The sequence below is a fragment of the Camellia sinensis genome, chromosome 13, assembly GCF_055761805.1.
Source record: "Camellia sinensis isolate YWXY chromosome 13, ASM5576180v1, whole genome shotgun sequence".
Lineage (NCBI taxonomy): Eukaryota > Viridiplantae > Streptophyta > Magnoliopsida > Ericales > Theaceae > Camellia > Camellia sinensis.
Genome location: NC_138973.1, coordinates 92,228,715 through 92,236,079, shown reverse-complemented (window position 1 = coordinate 92,236,079; position 7,365 = coordinate 92,228,715). Strand labels below are relative to the sequence as shown.

The window sequence follows — 7,365 nt, the reverse complement described above, 5'->3', positions numbered from 1 at the left end:
ACTTTCAAATCATAATTATTTTAATTTTTCTCTCACAAAAGTCAAAAAATTCTTACCAAACAAAGACTAACTTTGCCCATCCCCACCTAGAACTCATTACTAGTAGAACAATGGAGTAACAAATGAGGTAATTAAATAGTAATTTGTCCTTCTAAGCATGAATACACGATCTTAGCAGCCAGCTTTTCATTTTATAACTCCGTTGTACCAAATCATTTAAAATCATCTACAATCAGTCCATGAAAACAATTCAGCTTGTTTGATTTAGATTTTCAGAATTTACTTTTTAAAAAATTAAATTTTTTTATTTTCTGTATTTTTTTTTTTGTTTTTAACTGAGTTTTTAAAATATTTTAAGCAATTTTTTAACTTTTTAGATATACCTAACATAAATACACTTAAAAAGTATAATACTTGTGAAAAAAGTCTTTAGAAAATTCACTAAATACCAAAAATATAAAAAAATATATGAGAATTCAGTACATTTTTTGCATTCTTGTGTATTTATTAATTTTTAAAATATATTTTTTTTATAAATATTCAACTTTTTAAGTACATCTAAGTAAGCTGCATCTAAAAAAGTAAAAAAATTGTTTAAAATTTTAAAAATATTCACTAAAAAAATAAAATAAAAAATAAAAAACTCAATTTCTAAAAAAATGAATCCCAAAAATTAAAACCAAACACACTTTTCCAATTACCAACCTCCACCTATCCATAATTAGGTTAAAAAACCCAATATGCCTCTTGCAAATACAAACCCAACATGTAGAAGCCCAAAACCAAACTGAACAAAGGGACGGTTTGTTACAGCATTTGGAGGTGATTATAACTTATTTTGATTTGGGAGTTTGTGTCAGATTGTTTGGTGTAGTTTCTGCTTATGACTTATTAAGCTAAAATAGCCTAAATAAGTTAATTTTTTTTTTGATTATTTAGAAGCTAGAATAAGAATATTTCCAACTTCTACTTTCCGATTATCAACTTTTATTTTTTAAAAAAAATTCACCAAACATGCCCAAAACCACAGTACATGTTGCAAACAAAATCATTCAATACCTGATTGGTAACGACCTTAGCCATCTGAAGGAACTCCTTCTTCAGGATTGACTTATGAAGCAAATAGTTGCAGGCTTGTTCTGCTTCTTTGGCCCTATTTGGTAGAGTTATTTCCAGCTTATTTCAGCTTTTAGCTTAATTTAAACTATTTGATGTGTTTGGTTCAGCTTAACAATACAGCTTATGACTTTTTGTAAGTCAAAAATCAACTTATGCTTTGAGTGAGGGAGAAGAAACTTAATTTATAAGTCAAAAATCAGCTTATGTTCACAGTTATAAGCCATAAGCTGTTAGGCTATAAGTTATAATCACTTTTCCACAACTCTACCAAACGGGGCCTTTATCTTAGAAGTCGCAAGCATTACCGAATCTTTGCCCCCAGGCTGAATCGTCACCGTCTTGTGGTTCGTTGGCCCTAAAATTTCACTAACCCAACACATATAAAATTCAGTCTTTCACAACATCTCTAACCTTCACAAATATTCTCATTTAATTTTATTCTAAATTTAAGTAAAAAAACTTGACTTGAAATAAACTACTCCAATCCTTTCATCAAATTTTCATCAAAATCTTTTTGAAAATTACCCGTTTACTTCAAATTTCCCTCTTTTCATTATATTTGATGAAGAAAACACACATCTCCAATGCTTCGTCATTTTAAATTTTTATTAAATTTAAATTTGGCGAGTAATCAATTTGATGGAAAAAATTACTCTCTCGTGATTTTATAAACATTTGATGAAATGATTGAAGATGAATTTTTAGCACTTTTTCATCAAACTTTTTTTTTTTTAAATGTGAAGAATTAGAGATGCTTAGCCAATTCTAAAATAATTTACAAATATACATATATTTATTCATTTATCTATACAACATATATATGGTATGGATAGGAAGTGAATAGTAATTTCATCGTCTGATGAACAGTGCTTTATGCGTCTAGGGAGTCCAGATCCACTACTTGCAGTCTCTTCTTACATCCCTACTTGCAATGGTGGAGATGCACCTGAGGATGATCCAACGGTTTAGATCTGATTATTTCAAAAAATAATTTTTTTTTTTAAATTTTAAAATAGCCAAATCTAAGCCGTTGGATCATCCTAAAATACATCTCCATCATTGCAAGTAGGGAGATAAGGAGAGAGTGCAAGTAGAGGATCCTAATTCGCGTCCAGGGCTGTTCAAATTATTGACCGACCCAGCTAAACCGCCCGACCCGAACTGAGTCAAAACGGTCGGCTTCATCATAGAGAACGGTCGGCTACAGTTGAAAAAATCCTAAATATGTTTTTTAACGGTCGGAAATGGATTTGAGGAAAATAGAACCGCCTAAGCCGAACCGACCGACCCTTTTATATTAAAAGAATAGCTATAGGAGGCATTTGAAATATATCTCTGTTATTAATTATTGTTTATCTTTCCCTCTAACCAATGTCTGTCTCTTTCTACCCCAAGAAACACTCTCTCTGACCAATGTTTATCTCTCTATTACAATATTTAACTAATATAATATTTCTGTATTGTCTTGGTAGTACACAGAGAGTCTTATCACATTCAAGTTCGGATCCTCTTCAGCACTCCTCTCCGGCTCTTCCTTCGGTCAACGGACAAGATTCCACCACGTCATCCATAACAAAACCTATGGCTTAGATTAACTAAAAAAAAAAAGTTGACTTGTTGAATTTCATTCAACACACATATCTGTCCCACGTCAACTCACATACTCTCTCTCTCTCTCTCTCCCTCCTAATAAAAAATTTAAAAAACTATTTTAATCTTAATTTTATTTTCATAATATTTTATAAAATTAATATCATTAAAAATGCACTTTTAAAATGACACTAATATTAAATATAAAAATTAATTTGATGAAAATATATCATTATTATTCTTTAAATGTAAAAATTAATTTGATGAAATAAACACACAAAAATCATATATTTTTGAAATTCTCAAAAACAAATTTCATTTCAAAAAAAAAAAAAAATCATATGAAAATAAAAAAAAACATGCTAGATTTGATTTGCACCTATGCACATATTAGAATTGTGTGTGTTTTTTTTTTTAAATGCAAAGATTGGATTTGTGTGTTTTTTATTTCCTTTCAAAAAATTATTTTCATATGATTTTTTTTTGGAATGAAGATTGTTTTTGAGAATTTCAAAAATATATGATTTTTTTTGTGTTTATTTCATCAAATTAATTTTTATATTTAAAAAATAATAATTTCAAAACATAACTAAACATAGTAATTATTTTTTATTTATTTTAATTATTTATTAAATGTATTTAATATTAGTCTCATTTTAAAGATATATTTTAATGATATTAATTTTAAAAAATATTATGAAAATAAAATTAAAAAGATTAAAATAGTTTTTTTATTTTTTTATTAGAAGAGAGAGAGAGAGAGAGAGAGAGAGAGAGTGTGTGTGTGTGTGTCTGTGTCTGTGTGAGAGTGAGTGTGTGTGTGAGTTGACGTGGGACAGAACCATTCAACTTTTTCTTTTTCTTTTTTTAGTTAATCTGAACTGTAAGTTTTGGCATGGATGACGTGACGGAATCCTGTCCGTCAACCGGAGGAAGAGCCGAAGAGGAGTGCTGGAGAGGATCCGGACTCATCACATTCTGCCATAGACTATTTCTTACTTTTTATACAGTCAATGCCTCTTATTCTCTATCAAGTAGAGAAATATGTTTCTCTCTCTCTTTGCCTTCATCTCTGATCTTTTTTTTTGCGTGTCATTTTTCTTCTTTTGTTTTGAAGACGAGCTCCTCTGTCCATTGCTTCTCTCTCCCTCCTCTATTTCTCTTTCTCTTTCTTTTTTCTCCTCTATTTATTTCGTAAGTGATGGTGGCTGTGGCGGACGAGACAGGTAACAACGGCGACGATGAGTGATAGTGATGAGGCGATGGCGGTGGGGTAAATGAACGGCGATGGCGATTAGTGATGAATGGTGATGCTTGTGACATGTTGAATCTGTCTATCTTCTTTTATTTTTCGCATTTTTTTAATTTATTCTCTGTTATAGGTATATATATATATGTGTGTGTGTGTATGTTTGGGTTCAATTTCTTTTTCATAATTTTTTCTCCACCTTACCAAATATACGAAATCGACCGATCCGACCATTAATCAGAAGTCTTTGATTCGGTCAATTTCGATCCACAGTGTGACGGTTCGGCTAGCGGACCATAGCTAAACACGAGCTGAACCGACCTGTGAACACCCTACTCTACAATGATAAAAGGGGCTTTTTCCAAATTAAGGCAAAATAGCAACCTATTTTCCAAACTATGTTTAGTTTGGACGGAATTCCCAAACTAGGCTAAAACGTGGTTAGAAATTACGTTTTCACCGTTTTTGTAACCCAACTGCGAAAATTTTTTAAAATCGTAAAAGCGTAGTTACAAACCACGTTTTTAATTAAGAAAGCATGGTTACAAACCATGCTTTTAAGGAAATTTGATTTATACAGAAAGCGTTGTTTCTAATCACACTTTTAAATAATTTTTGTTTTCTTCAAAAAACGTGGTTCACAACCATGCTTTTACGAAATAATTTTTTTTTTTTCAAAAAACGTGGTTCACAAACACAGTTTTACATAAAAAAATTTTGTAATCAAAATATAAGATAATTAGGGAGGTAGCTTAAATGGTAATGCATTGCTTTCCATAGGAGAGATACGGGGTTCAATCCCCCACATCTCCAAACTCTTGCTTTTTTCAAATTCAATTTTTTTTTTCCTCCCTTCCACTTACTCTATACTTTATATATTTATTATGTAATTTTTTTTTTGGTCAAAAAAAGTAAAACATTTGTTTGGTTAACTAATATTTATAATAAAAATTATATTTGAAATAAAAAATAATTTTTTTAAATTTTTAATATTTAAAATATTAAAAAAATATAACACATAAATGTATGAAATATAATGCACATTAAAATAAATAAATAAATATTTATGTGTTGTATTTTTTTAATATTTTAAATATATTTTTTAAATAATAAAAAAATTTATTTTTTATTTTAAATATATAATTTTTATTATAAATATTTTATTTTATTTTATAAATATATTTTAAAATATTTTAATTTTTTTGTTATGTGTTGGTTGACGATTTGAGTGTAGAGTTTTGAAAGTAATGTGAAATTTCGAGATATGTGTTTAGTTATGAGATTTGAAAATAATTTTTTAATTGAGTTTTGAGTTATGTATTTGGTTATGATACGAGTGTGGAAATGTGTTTTGAGTTTAAAATATTAAAATTAAAAAAATTAAAATTAAAATATTTTATTTTATTTTATTTCGAGTTATGTATTTTAAATATTTTATTTTATTTTATTTTATTTTGTTAATATTTTGCAAATAAAATATTTAAAACACAATATAAAATATTTTAAATATATATTTACAAAATATATATTTAAAATAAAAAAAATATTTTGTGTAATTTGTGTTTTAAAATAATATTATTTTAAAACACAAAATATATAATTTAAAAATATTTTAAGATATATAATTTTTAAAACATAATATTTTGTGTAATTATATATTTTTAATTATATAATTTTAAAATATCTTTAAAATATTTTGTGTAAATATTTTAAAAATTATATATTTTGTGTAAAGATATTTTAAAATAATAATCTTGTTCATTATGGATGCTAATGAGTTGACAGTTCTCTATAATTTCTTAAGGGCGGATTATATTAACGATCCCTATAATTTGAGCCTCGTGTCACTTTGGTTCTTAACTTTTTAATTGTGACACATTTGATCCTCAATTATAAATCTTGTTCCAAATAAGGACAATTGAATATACTATTGCTCAATTTCAATGGTAAAATAGTCAATTTGATAAAATATAAACTAATTTGACAAAAACAAATGTCAAAAAAATATTTTTGAATTTTTAAAAATTATTTCTACCCATGAAAAATAAAATTGTGTAAAATTAATAAATTTTTTAGACATTTATTTATTTATTTACCAAATTAATTTTTATTATGTGTTTGGGTGATGATCATGTAATGAGTGGTTGTTTTTATTTTTTCAAAAGTCAAATATGGCAACAATTTTGATATCATTATTAAATAAATCTATTAAATCGAAAAATCTAAAACTAAAAACATTTCATATATTAAATATATCGATTACACATTAAAAGCCTAACAACTATCAATTATATGATCATCATCCAAACACAATAATAAAAATTAATTTGGTAAAATAAATAAATAAATAAATGTCTAAAAGATTTATCAATTTTACATAATTTTATCTTTGGTGTGTAAACATTATTTTTAAAAATTTAAAAATATTTTTTGACATTTATTTTCGTCAAAATAGTTTATATTTTATCAAATTGACAACATTGCCTTTGAAATTGAGCAATGATATCTTCAATTGTCCTTATTTAGAACAAGATTCAAAATTTATGATCAAATGTGTCACGATTAAAAAAGTAAAAGGTCAAAGTGATACGAGTCCCAAATTATAGGGACGGTTAGTGTAATTTGTCCATTTCTTAATAAATATATTCTTATATAGCAATTAATATTTTCAAGTATAGTAGATAAAAGAAATTAATTACTCTGCATGTATTCATTTATTATCATTAATAAATATTCACAGAGGAGAATGCTATAGATTCCAAATAATCTCCTAAATTTTTCACCAAATCTCTTACATGGATATGGACCCACACAAACTATTTTGGGTCTCTAGCATCACTCATTGACAAATGAGATGTCTTTGTACGACATTTTATTCTATTTTATTTTCAATTTATACTTTACAGTATTTTAGATATAAAAAAAATATATTATGAAGAAAATTTATGAATTTTATGAAGAAAAAAATATTTCATTATGGATTTTAAATTGAGAATTTATAAAAGTTTCTAAAAGATTTTTTACAAGAAATTCATATATGTTGTATAAAATATACAAAATTTATAAGTAACAATTATTTTGTAAAGCAAAAAAGACGTAAATGTGGGCGTTTGGTCTAGTGGTATGATTCTTGCTTTGGGTGCAAGAGGTCCCGAGTTCGATTCTCGGAACGCCCCAATGTTTTTTAATCAGATTTTGTTACTGTGAATGAATTCAATATTTATGCATAATAAAAATTATTTTTTATTTTCTGGAATCTATTTCGTACAAAATAAAGACAATAGGTGTTTCCAAAATTTTTAATATATTTTTATTTTCATAAGCTGCATAGCCATTGATTTTATTTTTATTTTTTTGTTCTCTTCATAAATTCAACATTTATAAAATTCTCCGTATATTATTTAGCC

The 7,365-nt window shown here is 26.6% G+C and overlaps 1 non-coding gene across 1 annotated transcript; it reads left to right on the top strand.

Moving 5' to 3' along the window:
* Positions 1–7,062: 7,062 nt before the first annotated feature.
* Positions 7,063–7,134, top strand: TRNAP-UGG (transfer RNA proline (anticodon UGG)). The gene has a single exon. It is a non-coding gene; the product is annotated as a tRNA-Pro (tRNA).
* Positions 7,135–7,365: the final 231 nt, after the last annotated feature.